Here is a 14,810-nt window from a genome sequence, read left to right as displayed (position 1 = left end):
TGGACACTTAGGTTGCTTCCATCTCCTGGCTATTGTAAATAGAGCTGCAATGAACATTTTGGTACATGACTCTTTTTTTTTTTTTGCGGTATGCGTGCCTCTCACTGTTGTGGCCTCTCCCGTTGCGGAGCACAGGCTCCGGACGCGCAGGCGCAGCGGCCATGGCTCACGGGTCCAGCTACTCCGCGGCATGTGGGATCCTCCCAGACCAGGGCACAAACTCGTGTCCCCTGTTTCGGCAGGTGGACTCTCAACCACTGCGCCACCAGGGAAGCCCCATGACTCTTTTTGTGTTATGGTTTTCTCAGGGTATATGCCAAGTAGTGGGATTGCTGTGTCATATGGTAGTTCTATTTGTAGTTTTTTAAGGAACCTCCTTACTGTTCTCCATAGTGGCTGTATCAATTTACATTCCCACCAGCAGTGCAAGAGTGTTCCCTTTTCGCCACACCCTCTCCAGCACTTATTGTTTCTAGATTTTTTTATGATGGCCATTCTGACTGGTATGAGATGATATCTCATTATAGTTTTGATTTGCATTTCTCTAATGATTAATGATGTTGATGATTCTTTCAGGTGTTTGTTGGCAGTCTGTATATCTTCTTTGGAGAAATGTCTATTTAGGTCTTCTGCCATTTTTGGATTGGGTTGTTTGTTTTTTTGTTATGAGCTGCATGAGCTGCTTGTAAATTTTGGAGATTAATCCTTTGTCAGTTGCTTCATTTGTAAATATTTTCTCCCATTCTGAGGGTTGTCTTTTGGTCTTATTTATGGTTTCCTTTGCTGTGCAAAAGCTTTTAAGTTTCATTAGGTCCCATTTGTTTATTTTTGTTTTTATTTCCATTTCTCTAGGAGGTGGGTCAAAAAGGGTCTTGCTGTGATGTATGTCATAGAGTGTTCTGCCTATGTTTTCCTCTAAGAGTTTGATAGTTTCTGGCCTTGGATCTAGGTCTTTAATCCATTTTGAGTTTATTTTTGTGTATGGTGTTAGGGAGTGTTCTAATCTCATACTTTTACATGTACCTGTCCAGTTTTCCCAGCACCACTTATTGAAGAGGCTATCTTTTCTCCACTGTATATTCTTGCCTCCTTTATCAAAGATAAGGTGACCATATGTGCATGGGTTTATCTGTGGGCTTTCTATCCTGTTCCATTGATCTATCTTTCTGTTTTTGTGCCAGTACCATACTGTCTTGATTACTGTAGCTTTGTAGTATAGTCTGAAGTCAGGGAGCCTGATTCCTCCAGCTCCGTTTTTCCTTCTCAAGATTGCTTTGGCTGTTCGGGGTCTTTTGTGTTTCCATACAAATTGTGAAATTCTTTCTTCTAGTTCTGTGAAAAATGCCAGTGGTAGTTTGATAGGGATTGCATTGAATCGAACAGCTAGAATTTGAAACACTTTTATTTCATGTTTACTAAACCAACATTGTTTGCCAATGTGAGGTATTTTCTGAGCATGAAATTTCTAGTTACACCATGTCTAATTTTTCTAATTCCAACAGCTATTTGGAACTTGTTCCTGATCATAGATTAGCAGAAGTGAATTCGGTGCCTTTAGAAAAGGAATATAACCTTTCTTTGTCTAACTGCTGTAATATTTCTCCTCTTTGATATCAACAGTGTCCAAAGTACTCCTATCAAGGTACTTATGGTACAAATGGAACAAACATAAAGTGATTTATACATACTTGAGTGTGTCCTATACTTTATTAAATGAAGATGAATTGCTATACTTTGCAGGGATGCATTCTCTCTCTCCCTCCTTAAATTCATTTTTTGTAGATTTCAAGAGCTTGGTCTTACGTCTACTGAAAATGTGTTTTAATATATTACCACTGTTTTTCTACTTTCTGATGTCTGCTATGTGACTGATCATTGCAATGTTCCTGTAGGGAATCTTGGTTGGATTACATTTTGGACAGAACCCAACATATAGAAGATTTAGATTTCTCTTTATATTACTTGTTCTTATGTGATGTCTATTGAAAGGTTTCCAATGGCATATGTGATATTCAAGTTTTTGGTATATATATGATTTAACTCTCTATTTTCCTTTTATGTGTGTCATTTTACGAGGTCACTAATGAACTTTCTATTAAGGCACTTTGGTTAAAGCACTTTAGTGGAAAAAATGGCTTTTAGGGATCAATAATTATGGTGAATAAAGTAATGCATTAATGTAGAGAAGGAACATTTATCATTAACTTCATAAATGCACATTATCTTGTAGTTTAATGGACAAGCTCACTTCAGTCTATCACTCTATAGAGTATTACTGTTCATAGTTTGACTGCTGTTTTATCAGAAAAGTGTTAAAGCAAAGAATTAAGAGTTTTTGAGAAGCCAAAGAAGGACTATGTGATCTCACCCTTAAGCCTCAGGGAAATGTTTTGCATAAAATCTGTTCCTGATGCTTTTAAGTTTAGGATTATGAAGGTTCTTTGATTCTTCTTGTTTGATTCTGCCAATGTGCTGAAAGGTCAAACGGGAAAGACAATTAAGTAATTGGGATACTGAAAGGCTTATTGTTCCAAAACTTAAGTAGTATACATTCTATTTCTAGAGAAGTTCATGATTGTTCATATTTGTGTAAAAGGGAAACCTTCAGCTAAAAATGTATTACAGATATGTAGCAGTATAATTGTCAATCTATTTAGGATACAAAGATTTAATTTAAAAGTACTTAAAAAATCTTTTAATCATCTTCTATAATTGAAAGGTCAAAACATGGTCTGATGTGAACAACAGAAGACCTCTAAAACGTTTGCAGATCAGTGAACTGGATTTTCTTTTTACAGCAGTTCTTGTTCCTTTTACAGCAGAAAGGAGGAGATCCAACTGGTAAACTTGTTATCCAAATCTTATCCCATTTTAATAATGAAGCCACCAAAGATGGGAGGAATTAACTAACTTGTTGAATTTTACATAAATAAGTGATAGAACAATTCAAGTATTTTGATTTGGAAGGAAAATCTAAATGGCACAGAAATCAGAGGAAATTATAGATTAGTTAATCCCCAAACACAAAATAACAATAAAAGCTTTGTCTCCAGTTGCTTAGAAAAATCCTTCTACTACATTCATGTATTCTGGAAAATTATCAGTCCTTAACTGTTCAGGACATGTAAGAGATTTCCTTCCTGATGTAATTAGGAGTATGTTCTATACTGAATAAATAGCATTAAGTTCAAAATTTCCATTTCAAATAAGTTTTTTACTGAAGAATTGTTTTTTTGGCACTAAAATATTTTAAAATATTTATTTTAATTTATATTAATGTTTACTAATTATTATTGATTATATTTTCTTGAACCTGTATATTATTTGGCTACAATTAACATATCCAGAGGTTTGTCTTTCATTCAGGAATATGCCTTCTTTTATTTCAGTCTTTAAAAAAAATCTGTCTCAGAATGCTTTTAAAATTTTATTTGTAGGTCCTTCAGATTAAGTTTATATTTTCACATTTCACATATTTTTTTGCTATTGTGAATGGAGATGGTCTTTTAAAATGTTATTACTGATTATTATAATCTAAATATTTAGATTACTTCTGCTTTTTCATCATGTGCTATTGCATTTAGATTGTTTTTAGTCTATTTATTTGGTTCATTGCAGCTATGTAGAATAGTCCCTTGATTCCAACCAAACCTGTTTGTCTACTTTTGACTAGTGGTAATTTATCAGAAGAGTGTATTTCCCACCAAAGGATTAGTCACATTAAAGACTATTTGTAGATGTCCCCAAATTATTTTTCCGTGTAGTTTTATTTGGCTACTTGTTGCATTCTCTTATTAAACCTAAGAGTTTTATGGTTGGTTCTCTTAGGTTTCCTAGGCAATCACATAATATAAAAAATTATAATTTTGATCTTTCTTTTCCAATTGAAATATATTTGTTTCCTTTTTCGATTTATTTTTAGCAGTAAACAGAAACTTCAGGATAAGATTTTAGCGTTGATAGGTGACAGTCTTGACTTGTTTCCAGTATGAATGGGATACCTTTGATATTTGGCATTGGGTAATCTTTTTTATAGGTTGTATTTATCCCATTAAGAATGGCTCATTTTATTCCAAGCTTAATTTACTTTTCTTTTAATCAAAAGCCTTTTCAGCATCTGAGATTGTACTGTATTTTCAAACTTGACCTATTAATTTAATTATATATTGTAATTATTTATTGGAATACTCACCCCTTCCCTCCTTCCTTCCCTCCCTCTTTCCTTCTTCAGTAAAAAATACATTATGTGCCTGTCATGGATAATTCTTTTTATGTAAACATTTTAATCTTTAAATAATGTTAGTCGATGAAATGGATCCTTGATTAGATAATTTTTTCTTTGGAATATTTTTCAAAAAGTATGTGAAACATTTATTGAGTTCTTTTTCAGAAACTATATTCTGTGGTACAAATCATACGAACTAGATTTGTTGTGCCTGAGAATTCTCCCAAAATGCAGTTAAGCTTTCTTTGATAAGACACATGGAAGCCTAGCAAACAAAAATAAAGAACAGTTTTTGCAAATTATACACTTAGTGGAGAAGCTAACCTCATTTTCAGCATTATAAAGACACATTTAGTGTCAGTCCACTTTAAAGGACTATTTTAAAGAAAAATAATAGGAAATAAATTTAGATAACTAATATTAATGTTTGGATAGTTTTTTTCAAATCTGGAACTCAATTTCATGACAGTTGTCTTTAAGCATGTTGTATTTATCATTCATTAATTTATTATTATCTATTATGTTGGTTAAAGCAAACTACACAGAAAAATAATTGGGGACATCTATAAATAGCCTTTCATGTGATAATCCTTTTGATGGGAAACACATTCTTCTCATAAATTACTGCTAAGTCAAAATTAGACAAATAGGTTTGGTTGGAATCAATTCTACATGGTTGCAATGGTAAATAAAGAACCATCCAACTGCAATAACACCTGAAGAAAAAGCAGAAAGTATGTGTCTTGCTGGTGGCAAATGAGGACATCTTGTCTTTGGTAACCCCCATAAGAATATTTTGTGTTTAGTTGCAATTGTAAGGTTGAAGCTACATAAAATTTCCTCAGTTGTTTCCCAGTTATTGTGAACCTAACAAATGGAAAACACTATTTATTCAAGGCAGCCATAAGAAGGGACTTTAAACACATCTTATTTTGAAGATTCAAGTATATAGAACTATTTCAGAACTAAATGAAAATGTCATGAACAAAGAATTATTTGAAAGGTGGGTATATTTAGAGTATTAGAGTATATTAGAATATTAGACAGTTGAATATTTTATAGGTATCATCTTTAGGAAAATAATTCCACATGGAAGGGTGGTTTCATGACACATTATCATGTTCATGGCAGTGCATGTTGGGATAAAGTGAGGAAAGTTCTTTCTTACCTCTTTTTTGTTTTATAGCTTTCCTGGGGTGTTAATACTCATTTTGAGGGTGTCTCACTCTACTTATTATTCAGGAAAAGAAAAATTGATTATCTAACTTTTTGATCCAATATACCGAGTCCAATGTTAAAAGTTTCGGCATTACTAATATTCAAGAGAATGCAAATTTAAACAGTAATGAGGCAATTTTAACATCTTTTAAATTGGCATAGACATTAAAAATGATAATAGGTTAATGCTGGCAAGTTCCTCACAAAGCTGGCACATTAAATGTGAATTCATATACCTCTCAGAAACCACTTTGGCTGTATATATCATAAGCCATAGAAAAGTTTATACTCTTCAACTCTGTAATTCTACTATTGAGAATTTACCCTGAGGAAACTCTTTCAGAAGAAGAAAAAAAAAGCTATGAGTATTAAGAAGCTCATTACAATAATGATTATAATGAAAAAATTGAGAATAAATTTAATACTAAAAGCATGGGAATAATTAAGTAAAGCAAGGTATAGGCAGTGGATGTCATATTCTAGTGTCACTAAGCAAAAATTATGAAAATTGTTCAACATGGCAAAGTGTTTAGGATGTCAGACTAAATGGCAAAAAGTGAGAAGCAAAATTTTGTTTACTCACAACTGTAAACATTTAAGTCCATATGTACATATTCTGGAAAGAAAAGCTAAAAAACTGGTTTTAGATATGTAAATTATAGATTTTTGTCTTTTAAAATGTATGTTGATATTTTAAATGTGTGTGTTGCATTTTAGTGGATAATTAGCTAATGGCTTATTGATAACTTATTGAAATATTCATGAAAAATAATTCCTTCCCGTAGTTCATAGCTTAAGTCCCATGTGCTTTATATTTAAACACTATGGAGTCATAACACTACCTAAAACATATGCAGCGTTGGATGGTTCAGTGAATCGGCTGTGAAGATATGTGTGATCTGGCATATCACTGAAGTTTGCTTAGCTGATAAAATATGCTCTATATATTTCATCTCCTTATATACATATAATTCATTATTTTCTCAAACACATTTGTATTTGTTTACAACAAAATCAAATATATATAATCACAAAGGTAGTTAAATCTTAGCGTGATAAATAAATTTGTAGAGCAATGTTATGTATTTGATGAAGAAAAAGATATACAATGAAAATAAAAAAAATAAATTATTTATAGAATTAAATGAATACATACATGTAATACATATCTAATCACATTCTATTCTTTTCTCAGTGTATATCTGAGGTACTTAGACATTTTGGAAGCTCAGCAATCATGTAGATCAGGGGTTGTAAACTCAAATCCTACAAGGGCCAGACTCCTGGCACTAATAAACAAAGCTGTTTGGGTTTCATTTACAGTGTGTGACCCATCGAAAGAGGGCAGCAGTGAGCGAGGTCTTGCTCATTGCCTTGGGAGAAAAGAGGCTGAGTGTTCAAAAGAAGCCAGACAGATTACCTAGAGTTTTATGTGAAAACTCTTTTTAGCAGTGAAATTAGTTAGTATGAAAACACAGTGGGCCAAGCAAAATACATTTATTTGCATGTCATACCCAGACCAGAGCAGCCGTTTGTGAGCTCTAGTTCTATTACAAATCATTTTATTTTATTTTATTATTCTATTTTAGAACTAGAGCATGACACTCAAAAAAGAGAAATGACTTGTCTAAGATCACAGCAAATTAGTTGCAGAACTGCCTCTAGAACGAGGTCTCCTGAACCTTGGTTTGGTTTTTCTAGTGAAACTGATTTTTTTTTTTTTTGGTCTGCGAAGGAAGAATTCTTTATTAAAAAGTATTTATAACTACAGAATATAGAGCATATTTTATTTGTATAGATCACTTAATTCTAGTGCTATACTTCTAAAACTACTTTTGCACAAATCTTCTAAAGCTCAAATTTTCCCTGAAAGTCAAACAGCAACCATCCCTACTTCCCTCACAAATATACATGTACAAACCCTGAATGTGAAGCATTCTGCCAATAATAGAACAAATGATTCCTTTGAAAAGAGGGAATCACAAGGAAAAGTGGAAACCTGGTTGTCTTTCCACACTCCCAAATGACATTGGTTTTTGAGACCCCATTTTAAGTGGAGTTTTTGTGCTGCCTATATCATCTGTCAAATGTCTGCTCTAAGAAGGAGGGCTTCAGAATGTTGAGCTCTGGATCTTCTTGCAGTTTCAGAATAATGAATGATTTGCCATAGTATTTACGTTTTAACATCTCATATCTAATGTCACATTCTCTAGCCCAAAACAGTGCTTGCTTTATAATTTTTCCTCTCATTAACATAGCACTCCTACTTTTGCCAATCAACTCAAAGGCCCTCCACATATAAGAAATTTTCATACATATTAAATAATGGTTATGGTAAAAAATATTTTAGCAGAACCAAATACCTGAGTCTCCCTTCTTTAGTCTTCTTCGTCTTCAGCCTAGTCTGCCTTCCAATTTTCAATAAGTCTTCCTAAAACATTGCTTTGATTAGGTTATTCCTCTGCTCAAAAACTTTGAGTATTTGTCATTAGAGATTAACGTGTAAGCCAATGGTTTCCAGACTATGAACACCCAGGGTACTGCAGTGAATTCATAGGGATGCCACAGAATTTTTGTAAAAATTGAAGGAAAGATAGTGGACATTTGCCAGACACTGTGGAAACTACTATCTCAGGGTGGTTTGCAGTTTTAATAGTTGATTGTGCTACAATTCCTTTTGGTGGCATCTTATCTTTTCAAAGGTGACTTTTCAACAATTGCTATGAAAAAATCAAATACCTCTTGGAAAACAATGTGGGACATGAAATGAAGATGGTAACATCCAGTCTGATTTTGACTCTTGAGAAGTTGTGCAGTGCCCAACAAGCATATACATCCCATTAGTAAATAATTACGGTTAAGAATGAAAGAAAATGTATTTTTTTCTTTAAATGTGTTATATTTATTTTTCAAATGGTTACTAACTTGTTAGGACATAAATATTTATTAAGTTGTTTGAACTTAATTACTTAATAAATGGAGATACTAGGTATTTCTTTTGGTCTAGAGGTGTCACGAAAAAATTACTGAGATAAAAAGTATGCCATGAACGGAGCTATGGAAATCTCCGGCTAAGCCTTTTAGCCTTGCATTCAGTGTTCTTTAAATATTGCCCCAAATTCTTTTTAATTCATGTTAGACCATTTCCTTACTTTAATGCACTTTTATCTCTAGAATGGTACATTCATTGTCTCTTGATAATGGTTTATCCAGTCAGTACTTTGCATATTTACTTCCCAACCTTCACTTTTGTCCATATACTTTCCACATGTATAATTTGTGGAAATATTATTTGCATTTTGTTATATCTTTTTCCCTCCTTTGTCCAAACAGGTTCTCAGGCACTTGTAGATCCTTGAATTAGGGGGAAAAAGAGGGTTCTTCCAGTCAGAAAATAGAAGCTGTTGATAGACAAACTGTTTTCCGGATTTTATTCAGAAGGTCAAAGTCCTTGAGAGATTTATGTTTGGGATTGAGGGAGAGCAGGAAGGGGAGTGTGTTGGTGGGGAAAAGGAGAGTGTATTAGTTCCCTAGGGCTACTGCAACAAATTAACACAAACTTGGTAGCTTGAAACAACAGAAATTTATTCTCTTACAGTTCTGGATACCAAAAGTCCAAAATCAACATGTTAGCAGTGTTGGTTCCTTCTGGAGGCTCTGAAGAAGAAGCTATTCCAGGCCTCTCTCCTAGTTTGCTGGCAATCCTTGGTGTTCTTTGGCTTGGAGACACAGAACTCCATTATTTGCTGCCATCTTCATGAGGTATTCTGTGTGTCTCTGTGTCCTTTCTTCTTCTAAGGACACTTACATTGGATTTTGGGCCCACCCTAAACCCAGGATGATTTCATCTCAAGATCCTTAAATTACATCTGCAGAGACCCTATTTCCAAATAAAGTCTTATTCCGAGGTTCCAGGTAGATATGGATTTGGGGGGAACACTATTCATCCTACTAGAGAGAGTAATACACTGGGAATGTTAGGAGATTGGCAGGTAAAGCATAGGGGAGCCCTATGCTTACTTTCTGCCTGGCAATGCTAGCCTGGGTGGCACAGTGTGCAAAGGAATGAAGGAGCTCCTACTTTACCAAGTAGGAGGAAACTTGGCTACCAGGGCTCTGGCATAAACCAAGATTCTCCTGTCCAAACTTGGCACAGAAACAGCAATCACCTGCCTTCAAGGAACCACACAGGCTTGGGTCATATTTGATTTGAATAAAGTAATTTCACAGTTTTTGCACGTTCACGTGTGTAAAACATAATATGTCACTACAACCACAGTTATTGCACCCATCCTCCAAGACTGAGCTCAAGTTCTCTTTCTCAGGGAAAACTCAGGCTGAAGTCAATCCTTTCTTCTTTGTAGTGATTGTGACTTTATTTTGGTAATTAATACTGTGTTGCTTCATCTCATTTTTTCCTCTCGGAGTATTTGCACTATATGCACGTGAAACTATTTATCATTTCATGTCTTTTATTGTTTCCCTAGTATATTAGATTTTAGCTCCTTTAGCTCCCTATCCCCATAGGAAGGGACTATGTTTTATATATCCTGGTAGGCATCAGAATTCTCACCACCATTAGATATGGATTAGACATGGATTTAATTAGATATGGATTTAATTTGATTTATTGCTTTTACCTTTTGTTCCTAGTATTCATATCCCTTCCTATTTCTCCTTTGATATAGTTTAAATATATTTTTTAAAAGGTGATAGCATCTGGTTTTTTTTCCAACGCAAACAAATTATTTGAGTGTTTTAGCAGAGCTTTCAGCTGGTAAACATTCTTTATGATTTTGACCAACACATCCCAAGATAAACGACAAGTGAAAAAAGTGGGTTTTGTTTTCTAAGTCCCTCGGCATCTCAGGTGCACCAGAATTGCTTCCTTTTGTGTGGAAAAGCGTTGCTAGCCAACCTTAGCAGTTTCTGAATTTCACAATCTAGTTTGTTTTATTAGAAGTGTATAGCAGTAAGTTCTGGGTAAGTGGGAAATGAATTACAATCTGATATATGAACAGATCCTCTGGGGCTCAATAGGTGTTCTTATGGGGTTGCTCTGCTCTACTGGATTTCTTTTCCTTGGTGTGTAACTTTTATATCATATTGGAATTGAGAATAATACAAAACTTAGGAAAAAATTTAATCTCAAAATACTTAAGTCATTTTCAAAGAAAACTCAATTGGTCTTCCATGTCTAGGACAAAGAAGCATGTTCAGTTGCTCCTGTTTTACTAAAAAAAGTGGCAGACTTAAAACACAAAGTGAGAACTCCTGATATCAATGAAACTTTTCTTCAGTTCCGGAACATTCTTTGCCCAGAGTGGATTTGAATATCTTCTAGGAAATCTGTAAGTCATGTTCTATGGGTAGACTGTCAGATTTCAGATCTGACATTATCTTTGACTTGACAAAGATATTTCTTGTTTAAATCTGAGAAAATTAAAAGGCAGTAGTATCCTTATTAAATACCTAATTGTGTTTATTAACCGTACTTATCCAAAATGACTATTCTTAAAAATGTCTTTAATTAACATAAGGAAAAGAAATATCTTAGATTTTCTTGACAAATTATATTGGGTTGGCCACAAAAAGAAATAAGTATTTTTTTCTCCTAATTCTAATGTAAAGAGCCATTTCTCCATGAAATTAGGAAGGTGGATTTACTTCTGTACATTTTACTGATTTTTTACATGTAACAACCTCCCTTAATTTCTGCTCCGACATGTGCAGTCTATACAGCGGAATCCTTTACCTCTAGCTCTAGGATGAACAGTCCCTAAGTTTTGAATTGGTGGCCAACACTGAATATTTGGTAATTTTACATGAAATTTGTCTTCTCTTTAAAAGTTAGAAAAGCCAAAATTACATGTTTCACATTCCCCCAAAGCATTAATCTGACAGAGTTTACCCCTTTAGAGAAATCCTGAAATAAATCATATACATAGTCCAGGACTCTGGGGTCCTTTCTGCCAGGCTTGCACTGGCCTAGAGGGTGTAGGATGACTTTTGTCTTGATTCTAAGATTCAGGTTCCTCGAGGATGCTGGCTTTAGTAAGTGGTTACTGTCTTAATAATCTTAATGATATCTTAATAATTTGTCTTGTCCTTTAGTTTCCTTGCTTGTACTTCCATAATACCCTGTATTAACTACTGAGCTCTACTGTGTCCACTTGGAGCTCTGCGATGCCCTGCATTCCTGATCTCTGTATATGGTCTTTTTTAGACCCACCCCTATGCCCCCGCCACCCTGTCCCTGTGCCTGCACTCTGCCTCATAATGATTTATTTTTGATATTAGTTTCTATTTTGTGGCCATAACTTTATTCCAATATTCAGTTAAACTTACAGAGGGGATGAAGAAAATGTAAGAGAGGTAACAAGTAAGAGCACAAAGTAGTAGTATATGAAGGCAGATACCCCAAATTCAGAAGGGCTGGGGTTAGCATGGCTGACTGTCCATGGCTTTGACCACTTCCATGGGGCTACCTTTCACTAGCCTAGAGACTACGTTATTTCCATCCAGCTAACCAGCAAGACAGATGAAGACTCTAGAACCACTTGTATTGGATCCAACGTTTGCCTTAGACAAGGTGCCAGGACTGGTGTGCTTCCAGAAAACGTTCTTAGCAGCATATTTCTCCTGGAAGATGGCTTTTCCACCAGTGTCATTATTGTGTGTGAAATTACCACTCAGGTATGAAAACAGAGTAACCATTCTGTAAATATAGAAATCCCTGTCACACAGCCCTTTCTCTCTGGTTTTCAGAGACCAAACATTTTCTGCTTTTTTTAGAACTTTGTCTGAAAAGATCTTCATAAAAGACAGGAGCTCATTGTCAATAGTAATATTGAATCGTGCAGCTCTGAGCTGGTCCTGAGTGGAATCAGCCTGGCGTTTACATGGCGGCAGCTCTAAGAGGTAGCATGTGCAAAGTGCCTTGACACCTTCTTTGGACCTTCACCTAAGTCTTTTATCCTCTTCTGGATATTGAACTCCCTCCTGGCTGGAATCTTACCACCTGAGGCTGATTCATGAGTCTCAGCACTTCTACCTCCTCAGTGGGAGAGGTTGGTCCTCAGGTTCAGACGTCCCTCATCTGCTGTAAACTACTGCATTGTGTACTTAGCTGGGTCAAGGGATTTAACAAACTTCATATTCCTAGATCTTGTGTTCTGGTTTAGAATTAAAAGAGATGGAGTGCATGCAGCCATGGCATTGACTGTGGAAAAGTGACAATGATTACAAGAATGGATGAGTTACAGTGAAGATTTGGCAGTGGGGAAATAAAAGAGGACTGTCTTTTGTGGGCATGTAGGGAAAAGCATCAGTATATAAAACTTTGTTTCGCATGATCATTTTGGTAACTAAATATATAGTTTAGTGTAAATATGGACGATTAACTGTGAAGCCTGATAGAATTTCTTACGTTCATTCACTGAGTCTTAAATGTTCCACACTGGCATGTCTTGGACCAGGGCCTACTCCTGCTCCGTTGTTTATAAAACCAGTTTTCTTTGGTGAGGAAATACTCTCCTCGCATAAAACACTGAGAAGTGTTAATAAAGAGAAGTAATAACTGAAGTTATGAGAGTGTTGATAGTCTGACTTTTATGATCTCATCCTTACTTCTCTCTCTACATAGGTTTAGGGCTTGCACAAATTGAATGAAACTGAGTTTAATGGCCAAAATTGAAAAATTTACATAAAAATCCTGATATCTGTTTTCTCTTGAAAAAAACTGGAAGCTGTGGCAATGGCTGGTCCACATTCCCAGGCTGTCAGTGTGGCCCCTTTAGGACAGGGCGTGTGCTTTCATGCCCTGAGCATCGCTGCCCTGGACACTTCTTACTGCCTCTTGATCATTCTTCCACTGGGCTTGCTTCACTTATGCATGTTACTCACCAAGCCCCTGTAGACCTTTGAGCACCACCCTCTTTTAATCATGTTAGCTCTGTGTTCTCTCAGAAAAGCCTCATGTGCATTTTACTTGTACAATACAGGTATTGCAGGAAACAGCAGCATCCTTAATATAATAATACCCAGAACCTCCAAACTGTGGTAATCTTCTGGGAAGAGGAATTAAGAGTCCAAGGCCCCAACTTTTCCTTTGAAATTTCCATACTCTCCCAGCTAGTGCAAGCACCGTGGTGACCAACCCCAGGGCACACTGCCACCCTTAGTGGGCACTTGCCTCCCTGACCACTTGCATAGACTCGGGTTTTGACTTAAATTTTTTTCTTAATGCAACTGAGAAATCCTGAGTTTTTCAAACGCCTTACTCAATAGTGAGAAATAACCAAGAAAAATAGATGCAGCATAGAAGAAATCGAAACGTTCTTGTTTACAAAGGTATAGCTTGCTCCTTGGAGAGAACAGGCCCCATCAAATTCTGTATGAAGTGATAATCACAGATCCTGTTTTCTGAGTTCCTACCATCTGCCAGATACTATATTGGGGTGAGATTTATCTAGTTATTCATTAAATCTTTACAAAAGTCCTATTGGGTAGTGATATTTTCTCTCATTTTCCAACCTGAAACCAAGGTTGAGAGGCAAAGTACTCTCAATACATCACACAGCTTATTAACTGAAAAGCTGGGCTTTTACCCCAGATCTGATTCTAAAGCAGGCACTTTCTTAGTTCACTATACTGAGAAAAATATTAGCTTAAGCCTTTCCCTTCTTTGCTACAGGCTTACATAGGCAACCAGACTGGCAACCTCTTTAACATCCGTTCCCCAGGATGCCAGACTTGGTATTTTGAAATACAGAATGAATGATGCTGCCCACTTCTGTAAAAGGCTTGTCTTTCCAATTGTGTTTTTTATAATAAGATGCATCCTTTTTGAATCTTCCAGCCCCACTGACAGGAAATTGGCCTTATATGGCCCTAATAGCTAACAACTGCCATGTTGGCCTTCACCTTGTGGTAAAGGCATTTATGCTGAAATGTGTGGAAAGTGTTTCCTCATAGGGTCCAGATTGAGAGAGGGGAAGTCTGTCCATCCCATGTTGAAACCTGGGGGGGGGGGCTGGTAGGGAATATGACCCCTGTTAGAGAAAGGTCAGGCCTTAGTTGCTGAATGTTCTCTGTAGGGATAGGTGGGGCTAGGGGGACACAGGCAAAACACGTGCCCTCTGGAGAGGGTCCTGGGCCTTCCTAGTTTTCAGATCTTGGAAGGATATAACAAAGCAGCAGAAGCAGTGCCTCAGAGTGGTGGGAAGGTGTATTTTAATTCTGTGTTTTCTGGGTTTCTCTTGCATTCAGGTGTGATGGTGCTATGGTCTGAATGTTTGTGTTCCCCCCAAATTCATGTTAAAATCCTAATGCCAGCTGTGATGGTATTAGGAGGTAGTGCTTTTGA

The sequence above is a fragment of the Grampus griseus genome, assembly GCF_964374135.1.
Source record: "Grampus griseus genome assembly, chromosome: 4".
In the NCBI taxonomy this organism is placed as follows: domain Eukaryota; kingdom Metazoa; phylum Chordata; class Mammalia; order Artiodactyla; family Delphinidae; genus Grampus; species Grampus griseus.
This window is presented reverse-complemented; position numbering follows the sequence as displayed.